The sequence below is a fragment of the Eucalyptus grandis genome, chromosome 3, assembly GCF_016545825.1.
Source record: "Eucalyptus grandis isolate ANBG69807.140 chromosome 3, ASM1654582v1, whole genome shotgun sequence".
NCBI lineage: Eukaryota > Viridiplantae > Streptophyta > Magnoliopsida > Myrtales > Myrtaceae > Eucalyptus > Eucalyptus grandis.
The window spans coordinates 20,468,051-20,486,155 of record NC_052614.1 but is presented as its reverse complement, the minus strand read 5'-3'; the positions used below and the strand labels follow the sequence as shown (position 1 = coordinate 20,486,155).

At 38.8% G+C, this 18,105-nt stretch overlaps 1 long non-coding RNA gene and 1 pseudogene across 3 annotated transcripts; both read left to right on the top strand.

Moving 5' to 3' along the window:
• The first annotated feature begins 2,578 nt into the window (after positions 1-2,578).
• Positions 2,579-10,888, top strand: LOC104447354 (annotated as a pseudogene).
• A 1,272-nt stretch (positions 10,889-12,160) lies between these two features.
• LOC108960057 lies at positions 12,161-17,215 on the top strand. Of its 3 annotated transcripts, none has more exons than XR_005549498.1 (6): positions 12,161-12,392; positions 12,488-12,721; positions 14,238-14,317; positions 14,381-14,628; positions 15,888-16,259; positions 16,933-17,215. It is a non-coding gene; the product is annotated as an uncharacterized LOC108960057 (long non-coding RNA). The 3 variants fall into 3 exon arrangements; XR_005549497.1 differs by having other exon boundaries at positions 14,405-14,628; positions 16,933-17,212; XR_001987768.2 differs by having other exon boundaries at positions 14,405-14,498; positions 16,933-17,211.
• The last annotated feature ends 890 nt before the right edge of the window (positions 17,216-18,105 follow it).

Here is an 18,105-nt window from a genome sequence, read left to right as displayed (position 1 = left end):
ATAAAAGTAAAATTCTTCTTCATATTTTTCGTCAAAATTTATATCATTATGGGTAATTGTTTAGAAAAATATTTCTTCTTTTATTAGTATTAGGTAATTGTTTATGATCTTGTACAACCCAATGCAAGTGCAATTTGTATAATCTAAATTTTGACAAGATTTGAAAGTTACTCCCTTTTCCAAGTTCCAATTTAGTTCGAACTACGCAGGCATCATTTTTATAAAGGGTCATGCTTTTCCCGCTTCTCATTTGACTTGTACCAATCATTCCGCTGTGTTCTAACCATATTAACCCTTGCTTTTTCAAATGTCAGCATGCTCAAACGTGGTGCCCATTGGTGTTTCTCTTTTTTATTTGTTTGGTCTTCGTCTTCAACTTTCTCCTCCTCCTTAGTCCGCCCAAGCACAGTCCATTTGAGTTCTTTGTATTGTTCTACGTTCTCTTTTTTTTCCCGTCTCTTTAGAAATCTGGCAATTCTTGTGCGCCCCGAGCTTGGATGAGAAAAATCATACCGAAAGTCCATTCCATTATCAACATGACTTGAAGCATCACTACGCCAATCTTGCACATCATTAGCCGTCGGAGCCACCGAACATTGAGTTTGCTTATCAATGCTGAAGCCGGAAAAGTTGCTTGAGTAATCATCGATATTGACGGAGGTGCCGAGGATCCAGGCCAATCAGCGAACTTGGAGGCATCCTGGTAGTAGTGGGTGGGGAAGATGGACAGCTTGGAACGGGAGTCCACATGGATGATACGCAGGTCTTCACTGTTTGATCAGACAAGCAGTGGACGTCGAAGAAGAAGAAGAAGAAGAAGAAGAAGCGGAGCGAGAGAGCAACGTTGTTTTTGGAGTATTGGGAATTGGCGCGAACGGATTATAAAATTGGGAAAAGAGAGAGTGGAGAATGGAGATAGACTGGGCGGATGACGAAGTGGACGGCTTGTCGTTTTGTGGGTGCTCATATCAAATGGAATTGCTGAATCCTTTTTCGTTTTTTTTTTTCAATATGATTAAATGGACTAATTAATTTAATAAAAAATGATTAATTTCTTTTCCCCTCCTTTCAAGCAATGTTGGAGGGATGAACTTGCATCAAAATTGATGTACTCACGCATGTGAAGGCTGATGTCATATTCATAAGGATGATGTCACCCATGTCCAGCAGTATAAATATAATTATTATGTAATCTTAAGATTACGTATAATTGAATAACTATACTGATGTAATCTAAATCTGTATGTGGATGTGAAATGAAACTTTTAGGACAAGATTGTTTTTACCAATCAAACTCTTAGTGAATGTTCGAAGTTGGCCATCGAATTTCTACTTATATTCAAATTGATCCTAGTACAATGTTTTCTTTTAGGGGGTCTCTGACTCTCCATGGTCAAGCAATTTTAATTGGTTTTCCCAAAGAGAGCTTACATGGCAGCAATTTTTTTCCCTGATGGAGAATGCAAGAAAACCTTTCTTTGCAGTTAGAAGGCAACTTTTGAGCTATTTAGAGGTCTACAAGTACATGTCATCTTCAAAGACAATACTTACGAGTGTTGATGTACGCTATTTAGTAATCCATGATGCAATGGATTCAGAACCTTTAGAAGAAAGAATGTTACTTAAAAAAATAAATAAGCTGGGCAGAACTTAAACTTATTTATATTTTCTATTGTGTATAGATGTTTTCAATTTAACTTAATTTACATGTGAAAGAAAAAAGGAAATTTGCTCTAGAATCCAATTTTATGCATTTATTATACCACTAATTTCCTTACAACATATCTTTAGGTTAATATAATCCAAGACAAAGACATATTTACGATTTTGCTTTTGCAATATTTCCCGGGATCACAAGCATAATATTATGACACATTTTCTTCCTCTTATCAATATTTTGACTCTTAAATTATTGTATTAATCTAAGAAGTTACAAATATTATTATTCAAATGATCTTCGACTCTTCCTTTGAATCACATTTCCATTATTGTAGATTACTCATGATTGTAAACTTGTAAATAAATACATGTTCAAGTGAAGTCTGCATCAAGTAACTAACAAACAGACCAAAAAAACCAAAAAGAGAGCTAGTGTCGTTGCTTGAGCAGTTTACTAATCAAGTTACTAATCTGCTAATAATGGTTTGCTGAATGGGGTCACTCGCTATGGGTTTGGCTATCCAGCTTAGTCTGATGATGAACTGAATTTAACCGGCCCGTCCAAAAAACAAGAAAAAAAATTGAATTTCGGAATATTTTTCGAGCTTGACCAGGTCAAACGTCCTTCTCCGTTTACTTTAAGCGTCGCATGCCGAACCAGGCCAGCTCCGAGCAGGCAAAAACCAGAGCGAGACACAGAGAACTTTTGCGAGAGAAGCCCCCCAAAAAACATGGCAGCAACCGTTGGTTCCAGCGCGTCGGTGACCCAGTACGACGTGTTCCTGAGTTTCAGAGGCCCCGACACTCGCGACACCTTCACCGACTACCTCTACCGGACCATGATCGGCCCGGGGATCGCCACCTACAGAGACGGCGAACCGCTCTTCTCGAGTGGCAATGCTTCGAGCGCTCGGTGCCTCCGCGAGCTCGCTCGAGTGACGGAGCTCGACGAAGCGTAAGTAAATGCTTATTAATGGACCTTTTTTCAAGCGTCAGCCGAAATGCTATTCTCTTAAAGTTCTTGTAAATGGCAGTGAAAACTAGCTGAGTGGTTCAAAAATTCGACAGGAAATATATTGGTCGATGCGTCATATGCAAACCGGATTTTGATATCTGAGCAGTAAATTTCATTTCTCACAAAAAAAAAAAAAATAATATATATATATATATATATAAAACAAAAATAAAACAGAGACAATTCACCAATTCTCATACATAAGCAGTGCCATTATGGCTACTGATAGTTACAGGAGTGAATTGGATCTTGTTCTAGAATGATGTCTGTAATCTGGACGGCAAAGAAGCTTCTTCTTTCTCAGTAATAGGGGGAAATTGCCGGTTTATCTGGGACTTGAAATAGTGATCCAAGTCAAATGCTATCTGCTAGGAAGTAGTAGTGAGATTGTTATTTGTTTTCTTTTACTAAAAGTGTTTGGTTTGCAGCAGAAACGGTGAAGCCATTGAGCACGATTTGAAACAGGTTGTGCTTAAGCTGAGTGGAAACAAAAGACCTCTTGGCAGCAAATTTTTAAGTTGGGAAGTGGGTCAGACCTCTGGGGTAGACGATAAGAGTGTCAGACGAAGGATCACCTCATGGCAAAAGGGTGAGATGTTGGGAAGGGGGTCATTTGGAGATGTCTATAAAGGCTTCAGCGAGTAAGATTCCTTTGCTTTTCTCTTTGATAATCAGTAAGTTATTCTTGCTATAAGCATTTTCTGGGGAAAAGTACAATCGGACTTCTCCCATTATGATGTTCACTTGCAGTTTTGTTGCATTTCTGAGTGCTGCATTCTGTGGTTGGAATTAGGATGACTTCTGTATACTGTAGAACGCGTTATCATTTGGTTGACATAAGGTGCCTTAAATAGACATGGCAAATGGTTATTCAATTGCTTAAAGTGCTCGATCTTCATATTTGGATTGGAGTTCTAAGATTATTGGTATTTTCCTTATTGAAGACCATTCTTGATCATCAAACAAATTGATGAAGTACAGATCTAGTACATTAAATCACGTAAGTTTAGTTGTCCATTGTTTTTCTGTACCGTTACTAGCTTGAATAATGAGCAATTCTTTTGTTCTATTTTCAAAAAATGGATAGCATGATGAATCAGCATGTATTTAGAAACCATTATTCTATTGTAAATTCAAATGTTGAAAGCTAGGGAACTATTTTAGTTATATTGATGAGAGCATCTCTTTTTTTTTTTCTTCTTTATATCATCTGGAGTGCAAGAATTATCTAAACTATGTCTGATCAAGGCATCATTCATGAAAGAATTGGCATTTATATTCTGTCTTTCTCTCACGCTTCTCTGTTTCCACAGTGATGGATTCTTTTTTGCTGTAAAGGAGGTGTGTTTCTTAGATCAAGGAAGCCACGGCAAGGAGAGCTTGTCGCAAGTAAAAGCTTTTTCTTTCTGTAATTTGTCAACTGGTCGCTAGGCATATACAACCATAAATCTGTTGCGAGTTAATAGATTTTATTTTGACTCTTTTTTTAGTGATGCTCTGCTTTCTTTTCAGGAAATTTCTATTTTAAATCAGCTTCAACATGAGAACATAGTTCAATATTAGGGCACTAAGGAGGTGTGTTCCTTCTTTCTAAGTTGCTTTCTGCAGTATCTTTCACTTTGGCTTCGATTATGATACCACCGGAACTGAGCAAAATGTTTAGGTGGACATGGCTGTGATCGCAGCCACAAGATAGTTGTATTTCCATCATCACTGCATGAATAAGATCACAGCAGTTGCGGCCTTTTAGCAGTAACGGCCTAAATGACAGACAGACATTTTAGGTCGTCCTCCCCCCACAAGAAAAGTTTGTGATGAATTGACTATCACCCGAGATAGTAATTATATGACTAAAGAACATACACAGAGTAGAGGTCAGTTTATGGAGTCTCCTCTCTCTATGAAAGCAGTTTTTTCTCTCCCATCTAAAGAGAGCTGTCATGTAATCAACCCTTTCTTTTCTAGTGGTGGATGATATACAAATTATTTATTTTGCAAACTGAAGATTCAGGTCAAACTCTCAGGACTAAAAAAGAGGAATCTGAGGCTTAGAGAAATGGCAGCCTCGGCTAATAAAACATAAAGGGAAAAAGGATAAGAAAATGAAGTCATTTAATTCATTAGATATCCTTTAATTGACCATCTGATACTCCACATGACTAAAATGCCAACCTCCTTTCCCTTGTCTATAACTGGTTGTGGCTGTAGCAACAACAATGGAGTTCCTCCACAAGCCCAATTTTTCCTTCAATTCTAGTCCAGCATCAATTAGTTCCACTCATTTTTATGCAACATCATAGAGTTCTTTACCTCTGCAAGTAGAGAAGACGGAAATTGGAAATGATCCTTGTTCAAGTGAGGGATATATATCCTTCTTAGTGGCTTTAATGTTCAAGTACCTTCCAGTAATTCTTTTATAAACATAGTTTCGCAAGAAGCATCAGATTCTGGGAAAGTGCCATGTCGTAACTTCTTGTTGGACATGAAACGTGTCAAGCAAAATTTGGTTTGCTAGACCTACAATCTACTACATTTTGTGGGAATGAGGGATTAATGCAACATGACTTCTTCTGCCAGGTGCACTATGCAACTGTTTTTGTTGGCACTGTTGCAATTTAAAACCATGGTGACTTGGATATTTGTGTTTTATGAAGAAACCAACAAAAAGAAGAGCTTGGTCCCATGCGTTCTTGCCTTATTTTCCTTTTAAGTTCACAAAATGCTTTTAAATCTGGTGTAGATTTTTACTAAATTAACTCCCATCAAAGAGATTCTCACTAAACGCTGATTGGTTATTGAGAAGGTACTCTACCAAAGTGCACTTCAGGAAGCATAACCAACCTCAGGGCCTTGTCTAGGGACTCTTGCCTTGGTACAGTTGATTTCTGTGGGAGTGGTGTTGAGGTGATCCAATGATTAGTTAGGTGTTATAAGAGGCCTAGACATCCAGCTTCATTAGGATGAATAAATGGTAAACATCACTGATGTAGTTTATTTCATTTTATTTGCTTTTTGGTATGGTTGTCTCTGATGAATCTTGTTAAAATATCCTATATCATTAACTTATGGGGTTTTGATATATATCATCAGAGACAACCATACCAAAAAGCAAATAAAATGAAATGTTTAGACTCCTCTCACCTAATAATTTAATCTTTTGCGTTCGGAAATGGTTTCAGAGCCATGTTCTGTCTTAATTTATTTCTGTGCGTGACTCCTTTTCATCAATTCTGTGTGCACTTCTCAGACCGGTTTTCACTTGAGAGGTCTTAAAATATTCAACAGTGCTTATTTATGTGTTTTCAAATACATTTCATCTTCCACTACTTAGTAACTTAAATTTTGGGTTGGATATTCTAACATATATAATTTTCTTTACTCTCTTCTAGGATGATAAGAAGCTTTACATATTCCTTGAGCTCATGACTGAAGGTTCACTTGAAACACTTTATCGCCAATATAACTTGAGTGATCTCCAAGTCTCTGCATACACTAAGCAGATTCTAAATGGTCTAAAGTATCTTCATGGCCAGCATGTGGTACACAGGTATAAGAAAGATGCTCGACCTTGCTTTATTAGCTTTTACTAATTGAAATGATGATTTGCACTTATCAATTCTGATGGAAGGTTGATTTTGTTAAGGAAAGAATTCATAACAAAACAAAGAGCACAGTGAAACTTATATTTTTGTTTCATGGCTCACCCGCTTGGTGCCTTTTGATGATACTTATTTTTACCTACCCAAATATCATTCTGGAAATAAGGGAGTCGTCCAATCCTTGAACCAATATGTAGTGTCATGAGAATGATTTTGTAGAGCAGCTTAGACAAGATTATCTTACTATGTGAATGCTTGAAGGTGGAAATGTGAATTTGCAATATTGGTAACTGTGCGGGCGATTATAACTGTTTGTATATTCTAGGCACGGCTATGCTGAATTCTCATGCTTCCAGTTCCTCCAATCTGTAGGGATATTAAATGTGCTAACATATTGGTTGATGCAAGAAGTTGTGTGAAACTTGCAGACTTTGGATTGGCAAAGGTATGTCTCATCAGCGAAAGTGAACTCTCTCTCTCTCTCTCTCTCTCTCTCTCTCTCTCTCTCTATCTTGGGGGCTCGCACATGTGCGATCAACAAAGATGCATGTACAGCTACATGCGTGTGCAGGAATTTTCACAGGCATTGAAGTAGTGCAGCACACATACAATTGGATGAGTGCATGACAAACACACGTATAGACATGCACAAAGTGACATATATTGTCCTTTACTTTTCTAAAATGACATATCAACTTTCTGTGTTTATTCATACAGGTAATCAAAAAGAATGATGCTAAATCCTCCAAAGGAAGTCTTCGTTGGATGGCACCTGAGGTTTGCACCGTCTGCTGCCATTTTTTTGGCATACTTTAATTAGTTGTGTTGCATGGCTTTTACTTTTCTTTCATCCTTGTTGGTTGTGAATGCAGGTCGTCAATCCAAAAAACAAAAGCTATGGATCGGCAGCTGATATTTGGAGCCTAGGGTGCACTGTTTTAGAGATGTTAACCCGCCGGTATCCATATTCCCACTTAGAAGAAGTATGTAATTAAGAACCTTCATTTCATGTTTTATATCCTTGAGATCTATGTTTTGCCAGAATTATTAACTAGTTGCAACTTTTTTGTTATTGCTACATTTTATGTGAGCTTGCTAAGTTAAGCGCATGTTGTGACGAGTCAATTCGGCCAGCATTCTGAGAAAAAGAAAATGAGCAGGAGCACTACGTAGAGAAGAGAGAGGACAGAGAATTCAATGATATTTATCAAGATTATCGTAATGTCAAAGGATATGCATAGTATTTATGGCCAACAGTTGCTTGAAACTCTGGAGCAAATGGTTATGTAACATGGTCTGAAACCTCTGTTGAATGTCTGAATCTTGACTTTCTCATTTAAATTATTTGGCATTATTGTCTAATACTTTTAATTACTAGTATAAGTTCACAACGGCATAAGTTTAGATAATCTCATACTGACATCTGTATATAGTTCCCCACCAATAGATATGGGGTATGCATATAATCCTAACATTCAGGCTCAAAACTCTCTCCACCTTCTCCTTCAATGTCACATGGTACTTGAGCAGCCGAGAGAGACTCGAACCCCTCCCTAAAACACGTGATCGTCCGTTTGTTAATTAGACACCAATGCTGAAGATTTCTGGTCCGATCCGATGGCGCCTCGAAGGGAAGAAGAACGTGCCGTTTGCCTTAAGAGAGAGCGAGGGAGAGAACGTACGTCGTTCAGCCAAGCATTTTCTTCTCTCTCTCTCTCCTCCCTTTTATACCTTCCCCTTCCACGGCCACTGGGCCAGCCTTTGGGCCCAGCATGGGCGGACAACTTAGCCCATCTCATAAATCCATCATCTCCCACTCGCACATGGTGGGCCGAACATAATTCTCTTTATCTCTCTTCAGTTTCTGCCGTGCGATTGAAATCAACATTTAGCAAACACTAAATAGAAACCTTGAGAATAAGTAAGAGTCATGAGGGGACTAAAAAATGAGGAACTCTTTTCCTCAAGAGTCTCACTTGTCAAACTTTTGTCTTATTGGTCGTCTCAATACGGTTTCCTCCTTTTCCATCTGGGATGGTATTTACTGGTTCACGTCTAGCCAGCAAATTACTTTATGATATCATGTTATCCCCTTTTTAGATAATAAGGCATGACAGCATACTTTCCTAACTTAAAGTAATGCACTTTGAAACGCCCACAAATTTCAAATTGTGAACACTGATAGAATGGCTGCTTTGTTATAGGATCTGAAGTTTGTTCACATCCTTTCGTGCAATCATATCTTGTGCTATATGTTTGGTCTTGTCTTTAGTGTACACTTTGCTGCTTGAGTGAATTCCAATAACACCTAAATGATCCAATAATCTCTTAAGCCAAACATATTCTTATACTCTTCGCGAAATGCGTTGCACTGCTCTCATGGTGCTTATTCATTTTTATTTAAATCTCCTCCCCAATCAACATCGGATTTATTTATTATAATGGAGATACCTCGGTATTCTCTTTAACGCTTTCCAACGTGCTTGACCTGGATTGGATTAGTATAATATTGGCATCGCAATCTGTGCTCCAGAGCAGCACTCACAGTGATTGCTTCATCTTCCCTAGTGTGTCCTTTAATTGTGTGGTTGTCCTCTAATCTGTCACTCAATTCTATGCCACTATCAACTTTGGTGTTTCTGCCATTGCCCTTGAGTGTTGATCCCTCGCTGCTCTTCTTTGGATAAATTGTTGACCTAAATGGTTGTCTCCTCTGCTAGATTTTGTCACTTTCGATATTAATCGTAAATTCTCCGTACTTTAGTAAGGTTTCCATCTGGGATGGTATTTACTGGCTCTAGCCAGCAAATTACTGAATGATGTTATCCCCTTTTTAGGCATGACAGCATTGAAACTTTTGTGATAGAATGGCTGCTGCTGAAGTTTGGAGTGCTCTTGTCTTCCTAGTGAATTGCGAACGTTGCACTGCTCTCATGCTCATTTTGGATTTATTTATTATAATGGAGAAAAAAATAATACCATCCTACTCAAAGCCATTGTAAAAACATGCAACTAACACCCCTTTTCTTTTTTACTTTCTTTCTAATTTAGGACACTAAAAATTTTGAGCAAAAAGTAATATATACTTATGCTTTATTGGGAGCAGTTGGAAAACATTAATGTTGTTGGTCCTTGTGAACTGTTTACCTGTCATCCATGGTCTCCCACTTAAGCAATAACTGTGATTCTAGAACGATTTGGTAGATGATTGCCTGAAGCATGATGCACTTATATTTGTCTACATATCTTATTGATTTATGCAGCTATCACATGTTAGTTCCCCCTGGATTTATGATTAATACTAGCCTCTGCCACGTTCTCTCTCTTATTGTGGCAGGCGCCAGCAGTGTTCAAAATTGGCCAGGGTGAACTTCCTCCACTTCCCCCTTCTTTATCAAGAGATGCAGAACACTTCATCTTAAGTTGCTTGCAAGTAAACCCAAATAAGCGGCCTTCTGCAGCGCAGTTGCTAGACCATGCCTTTGTGAGGAAGCCACCTACTCCTGGTTGTGCCTCACCTTGTTTCAACAACATGTTTTGCTAGGCCATCCCTTTTGGTCCATTGCTGAAGGTAATTTTACACTTTCTGTTATTTTGCTGTTGCATCGCTAGTGAGAGTATTCTTCTTTTGGGCTAATGGCAAAATAGCTTCATTAACTTACCACATTTCTACTGTTTACTCAATAAATTTATAACTTTTAATGGTCTGCACTAAACTTTTAACTTGGAATAAATAGTCCGCAGTCTATGTTCGGTTTCCCAATTCACTTACAAACATTTCACATTTTACAGCTCTCTCCATAAGCTTTAATGTTTCCACCAGATCGTCCTGAACCTCTTCGACATAGTTACTTATAGTGGTCAATTGGTATGCCATGGGTTAATTTATCTTTACCTAGGGGAGAAGTAGGTGCAATTAATCATCAAGCCATGAAAACAACCATAATTGCAGTTTCCCTTTGCATATATTAGAACTTGGGAAAATTGACGGACCTCGTGAATGGTCTTGACATGATATTTACAATTCCCAGATAAACAGCACACTGTTTAATCATTATGCTAGACATTCGGATAGGAGAAACAGAATGCAGCAATATTTAGGTTTCTCTGGTGTTGATTTTATCATAGGCTTTCCTCTACTTAAATTGTTGTTAGTGCACTCGCAATGCTGCTGCAATTCTTTGAACCGCTCAGTGGTCAGCGGCATATTGATAACCGGCAAACACTCCCATGGCAGCGCCAAGCTTACGATGTTATGCTTTCTTTTTGCCAGATGGGAATGCCTTTGGCAGCGAGGGCCATCTAATAAATCGGAGAAGATTGTGGTACCTCGCAAATGGTCTTGGGCTGCAACTGATTTTATGGCGTCTTTGTTCTGCTTGCGTTAACATCTTGTTTATCTGGGAATTGTAAATATCATGTCATGTTGTATATTTCCCGTTGGAAAGAAGGGAAGGAAACAAAGATGTTGGCGATACGACGGCATCTCCGATGACAAGTTTTCTGCTTTTACGAAGCGTAGATAGGTGCACAGAACTTATACAGGATTTGTAATCAATTAAAGATTGGATGCGCTTGAGATTCGCAATGGAAGGGCGCATTTTGTTTACTTTTTATTTGTTTGATATGGGACCATGTTTGGTAAATTCAAGTGTTTTTTTTTTTATTAATGACGTGTCGATGAGCGCTTGTATCGTATTGAAAATATTGCATGGACAAAGGTTCGGTGATGCAGGAGCAAATTCGACATATAGGAGAGGTTTAGTCACAGCCTGCTGCCTGGACACCTTGGTCTGCTCACCCTCGGTCGCTGAAAATAGTTTTCGTGATACCGCTGGTCACAAGCACCAATACGAAGAAAATTAACTCTTGTTTGAGAACTCTTGAGTTCAAATGATATCAAGGTTTCTTTCGACAAAAAAATTAAAAAAAAAAAAGATAATAAAAAGGCTCAACTTAATCCTAATCTGACCCTAATTACAGTCCCATCATCACCGTGCCACTGCTTGATCTCGCCCCCACAAAGCCGTAGCCGTTGCTCCATATCGACACCTCCATCAGCACGTCCCTGTCATCGCCATCCCCATCTCCACTTGATCATTCGGCCGTCAGGATGATTTCGCTGTTTCACATCTATCAATCACGGCCCCTCTTTCTGGTTTCTGTCGATCTCTGAAATTAAGAGCTTGATAGCGGAGTTTTACTATGTTTCAATCCACCTTAAAAAATTTTGACAATTAAGGCACCCTTTACTCCTAGCGTTTGAAATCAACTCTTAAATTTCTTCAATTTGTTGGATATTCTCACACCATGAAGTAATCAAAGATGCTCTATTCTCAGATCATGTCTAAAAGCAATTCTCAGAGCACAAAATACCTACTATTGCTTTTATTGTACATGAAGGTGTATTCCAAGTTGGATGTGAACATTGCAAATGAAGAAACATTCCTTCCAACATTATGTCAACTCACTTGAACCTTAGAATCGGTTCGTCAAGAATTAGATTGTAATGCCTCAAATATGGCTATAAATCAACCCTGCAAAGTTTGACAGGATGGCTGATTCATTTTGAAATGATGGCGAGAGGACTTTTTTTTTTTATTTTTTTGGTAGGAAGAAAATTTATTCATTTAAGTAGATACTCTGAAGTGTCCCAAACAAGGTGAATCTAAACATAAGAGAGCCCATAGGGCTTGCGGGGGAACATAAAACCAATTCTGTGGAAGAGAACCAAGATACTTGTGTTTAGCAATCCAATCTACCACTACATTTGAGGCCCGCAGACAATGGGCTACGCTGATTGAGGGGTGGGCCTTGAGAAATTGAAGAGTCATTGATTGAGAGACGTTCTTCCCATCTGAACTGATCTGCAGATTCCCACTTATCAAGGTTTCAACTAAATCCACACGATTAGATTCTATAGTGATCAGATTTGGAGAGCTTCAAGTACGACTGGGGTTTTAGCTTGAGATGCCGAGGAGACCTTCACTGATTTAGCAGTAACAATCGCTCCCTTGTAATCTCGACATATACCAGCCATGGCGCCATCCACAGAACCATCAACATTAATTTTCAGAGCTTTCTTCCTAGGTGGCGCCCAGGCCTTCAACTCAGTAAAGGTAGGATTTTTCCTCAATTCCGATTTTTGAGAGTTCCATTTTCTGTAGTTTGCTTGCAAGAATAACGATGATTCAACCGTTTCTTGCGAGTTTAGATGTTTACCCTGAAAAATGAAATTGTTTTGGGCTTTCCAAATGCTCCATAAAGAGGACGCCACCAAAGACACAGGAAAAATCAGCTCCTTCTACAGCAAATTCCATTAGCCATGCCTCAATCCTCGTGATCTTCATATTAGTGTCAGCCCAGATACCTTGAGTCCAGGGGCAAAGTATAAAGATGTGCTCGATCGTCTCCTTGTCCCGTTGATAGAGGGGGCATATTGGGTCGGGTATGATATTCCTCTTCCTTAGGTTCTCTTTTTAGGGGATTGCATTTGTACAAAGAGACCGTAGGAAAAATTTACCTTATGGAAGGTCTGCATGTCCCATATAGCTTTCCAAAGTGTTTTGGGATTTTGGTATGAAGAGGAAACTTGTTTAGGATTGCGCTCTGTTCAATCTCTTTTCTGATCATGTTGTAGCCGTTTTTAACAGCATAGCTACCTGATTTGGTGCCTAACCACACCAATTTATCCTATGCATAGTATGCTCTAACGGGGATTGTTTGAATCTCCTGCACTAATTGCTCATCAAAAAGATCCTCTAGCTTTCAAGTACTCCATTTTCCTTCCTCAGCCAAGATCAGTTTTGCCACCAAAACTGGGTCATTTCTGTTTGGTGATCCCCCAATTAAGCCACTTTTTAACCATTTCTGCTCTCTGATTATTACTGATTTACCATTTCCCTAATAACAAACTTTGCTGTCCCCAAGAAGGCTTGGAACCTCTTTTAGCTTGCCAAAAGTCTCCTTGATGAATGTAAATGCCTTTGAAGAACTTGCTCCAGAGAGAATTAGGATTCTATGCGAGTCTCCATGCTTGTTTACCAAGCATGGCCTTATTAACTGATATAAGATCTCTAAACCCCATGGCCCCTTGGTCCTTCCTCAGCTTCAGAATGTCCCATTTTTTCCAATGAAGTATTGTTTTGAAATCTGTTGTTTTCCACCAAAATTGGCAATCCTTCCCTCAATTGCTTTGCAAACTGAAATAGGTATTTTGAAAATCGACATAGCATAGTTTGGAAGGGCTTGTACCACTGTTTTAAGAAGAATCTCCTTTCCAGCTTTAAAAAATAATTATTCCTTCCAACCTTCTAAATTAGCATTTACTCTTCCAAGAATCCAAGCAAACATATTTCTCTTCAACGTGCCCTAGTCCGAAGGAATACCTAAGTATTTGCCTGTGTGGCCAATCTCAACTCCTTTGCCATGTTTCTTGTTAGTAGATGAGGATGCCCCTTGCTAAAATAAATGCCTGACTTGTTTAAGTTTATGGCTTGGCCTGATGCATAACAATATTGATTAAGTATCGTTGAAATATTCTAGCATTCCGTTATGGTTCCATCTAAGAAAAAAATGGAATCATTAGCAAACAAAAGGGGTGATAGTGTCGGACTGAATTTGTTCAGTTTGATATCCTTAATAATTCTATTTGCCACTGTTTTATTCATCATGAAAGATAAATAGTTAGCCACAAGAATAAAAAGGTATAGTGAGAGAGGATCTCCTTGCCTAATGCCTCTTGAGGGATTAAAAAATGGGAGGGATTCCCCATTAAACTTCACACTGAATGAGACAGTTGTCACACACTACATAACCCAAGTGATCCGCTTGTCTTCAAAACCCATTTTGATCATACAAGCTTTTAGAAAATCCCACTCTACTCGATAATAGGCTTTTTGCATATCTAATTTTAAAACCGCTTCAAATTTCTTTTGTCGATTATTGGTTCTCAACTAATGCAGGACCTCTTGTACAATGAAAATGTTGTCTTGTATTGGCCGACCACACATGAGGGCACTTTGTTCTTCAACAATCAAATCAGGTAGCCACATCTTCAGTCTATTGGCTTAATCTTTGAAATAATCTTATAAATAAAATTGCATAGGTTGATCGGGCGGTATTCTTCCAGCTTTTCTGGGTCAGGAATCTTTGGAACAAGAGTTATATGGGTTCTGTTTAGCCTTGGGTCGAGAATTCCTGTTGCAAAGAAAGACTGGACAGTGGTGAGCACATCCCTTTTTATAATATCCCTATGGTGTTTAAAGAATATACCATTCAGCCCATTCGGTCCAGGTGCTTTAGTTGCTCCAAGCTGATAACTGCCTTCCGAACTTCTCCATAGTCACTTCAGCAGTAAGTTTTTCATTTACTTCAGCTTTGACTAAACATGGGAAGTAATCTATTACCAGGATAATATTTCTTGGCCCAACTGAGGAAAACAAGTTTTGAAAATATTATGTTGTTCGCTGCTTCGACATTTTTTCATCCCTAATCTACTTATCATCAGGCCCTTTCAGTATGATTATTCTATTTCAATTGCAGCGCTGAATTGTAATAGTGTCTTGTCCTCCCACTTATGCCAATTGACTCTTGATCTTAATCCTTAGTACATCTCTTCTCTCCTCCAAATATCCTTCAACTCTCGTTTAATACTTTGCATTTTATTCTTTTCAAAGGAAGAGTTTGAACTATTTGTAATTACTTGAAGTTCCTGGTTTAGCTCCTTTATCATACGAGAATTGTTGGTAAATTTCTGTTTACTCCATAACTGTAATTCCTTAGTCACCCTTCCTAATTTCACCACTATTTTCTCATCTCCATCATCATCCATATTCCAGGCTTTGGATACAACATCTAGACATTCAGGATCTTCCACCCAGAAAGCTTCAAATTTGAAATCCTTACCTTTTTTCGCTGGCTAATTCACTATAGAAAGCAGTAAAGGGCTATGGTCATATCCCACCGTTGGTAGAGCATAGGCCTCCGCTGCAGGGAATGTAAGACTCACTATAAATTGCAAACCACTCGATCTAGTTTTTCCTTCACATAATCAGCTCCTTCCCTATTGTTTACACATGTATAAGCACGCCCCTTGCAAACTACTTCCATCAAAGAGCAGTCATTTAGACAATCCCGAAAAGCAACTAACGATAATTCTCTGCCATTCGTTTTCCTTCCCACAGAAGGCTATCAAACCTGCTTACTTGCCTTAATCTATCCCAAATAAGTAGTCTGTCTTTAAAATCATTTGGGGCATGAACAAAAGAAATCCGCATTCTGACCTTATCAGCAGGAACAGTAAATAAGACGTTAATCATCTCTGTTGATGCCTATTCAACATCAAACGATATGTCATCATTCTACAAAACAGCAAGTCCCCCTGTAATACCGATCGGTTTCACAGCAAAACAGAAATTAAATTTTAATCTTCATGGCCGATGATAGTACCATTATACACTTGGTCGCCTTACTGGCTTTGCCCTACTGTTCACGAATGCTTGTCAAGCAAACGACTGTAATGTTTGGACTTTAGGACATGTTGAATAGATCATATTTACATTTTCTTGTCCTCAAATATAGGTAGAAGACTAACTCGTCTTTTCCTGTTCTAGGAGGATGAAATGGAGAAAGATTCAGAAAATGAAAAAAGGAAAATGACTGATTGATTGTTCCATAGGCATAGTACAACGTATCTGCAAGCCCTTGTGATTTTTTCAAGAGAGAAGTCTTCGGAGGCAGACAGGATAAGTACATTGTCGTGCATGATGATGCAGACATGGTGTCAGGAAAAACTGAGTGGATCTCTATGCATTATGGTTAAGGGAATAAAAGCTAAATCGATGGCTCCAAGGGAATACTTGCACTCTTCTTGATAAACTCAAGTGCATTGTGGTCGAGGGATAGGTTTCCTGGACACAGGAATGCAGTTTGCATATGGAATCTACTCTGCTTTGAGGATTTGCTAACTGTCCATCCGTTGAGAGGTAAGTCATTCCCTTTGTGAGCATCAGATCGCTTGCCACATTTGATACATTTATCTCAGTAAAGGAATGATTCTACCAAAATTTCTCAAATAACTGACGGGTGTAAAAAACCAAGAGGAGAAATGAAGAAAAAAACAAGCACAAGTAGGCAATTTAACGGTGATCATTAAATCAATCTAGCACGAGCTCCTCCAAAATCTGTCCAGATAACAAACACGTGCAATCCTTGGCCCTAGCATTACACTGTCACGGATGACTAGATATAAGAGGAGAAAGCATTTGTCTTTCCGTTGCCAATGTTTATGAGGTGGACAAAACTTATGGTAGAAGAGACTAATTAGATGATACCCGCAAGCAATTCTACTTTCTTCTAGGAGGAAATTTTAGTGGCAGAAGCAAAGGGCACAGACTACTGACTATGTCATCTCAATTCTCAAGAGTTTGTTCAACTAATTTTAGTTCCACCTTCACTTTGCCGGCACTGCGTCTGACCTCTTCTGGCAGCGCCGCTCTCCAGATTTGGCTGTCGGTGGCCCAACGCATTCAAGGCTGCTGTTAGCATATAGTTCGTCCTTGGCTGTCATTAGCGGAGTTCATCATTGGCGTCACTCGCCCATGCTGCGCTCAAGCCCTCGACTTCGCTCATCTGTTTTTCATTTGCTTGAGCTCGCAGTTGATGGCCATTGGGATATCGAGCTCGCTGTCAAGGCTTGCAGCCACGGATGAGCCACCTCACGAGCCATGGACGAGCAAGGCTTGTGGATGAGCCAACATATTTGTGCACGCGGTCATGGTCATGTTGGGAGGTTAGAAATGATCCTTCTTTTTTCTTTTTGTATGAACTCCATGTGGTTGTATGTGGTCGGGCCTCGAACTCAATCTATGCGAGAATTTCCCCTCCTGCGATGCTTTTCCGTTTGGATATTTTAATTCTGGAAAAATTTTGCTTTCCGCTCCTACACTTTCACGAAATTTTTTTAATCAATTTTTAATTTTTCTAACCAAATTTTCCATTTGCACAAATTAATTAATCAAGTCTTCCAATGCCAAATTTGGGGACGCCACTATTAGACGACATTAGAGTGTGATGTGGGCATATTTTGTCAATGTTGATGAATTCTTTTCTTTTCTTTTCCTTTTTTCCATAGTAGCATCTATGTCAACAAAATGTCCTGATGTTGTTAGACGATTATAGCAGCTGTTTGGCCAAATATGGTGTTGGAAGATCTTCATTGACTATTTGTGCAAGTAGAAGGTTTTTTGTTAGAAAATCAGAAGTACCGGATTTGATTAGAAAAAGCGTAGAAGCCTGTTTTTTTCTTTCTTTTTTAACTTCTAATTAATGACTATTTCATCGGAACGCTATGTTATTTCAAGATGGAGCAAACTTTTTTATTTCAATAGAGCTATATTTAACTCTACAAGATCATGTAAATGGACCGCTTGTCCTGAATATTTACCTACCACTCATAACATGTCACTCTCCTTGAATATCGTCATATTGCTTCGTTATGCATTGCGTAGTTGCCTGAATATGTATTTACTACTCATAAACCTGTCACTTCCCTTGGAACTGTACTAACGAAGGAAGAGAATTCTGCTTGATTCATCGCATTGGTTGGGCCAAGCTTGATAAATACAAGAAATATTGGGCCTTACAAGTAAGAAAAAAGCTCATAGAGCACACTAACTTGTAGATAAGCCCACTATAATAAGCCCGTGACCTCATTCTACATTATACACAAGTCCTTTAGCAACGTATGCCTTTTCTATCTTTATCCTCCTTCTGCAAAAACGAGAGGCTAAAGATAAACGTCCGACCACTTCTTTTTTTATCGGCAGTGCG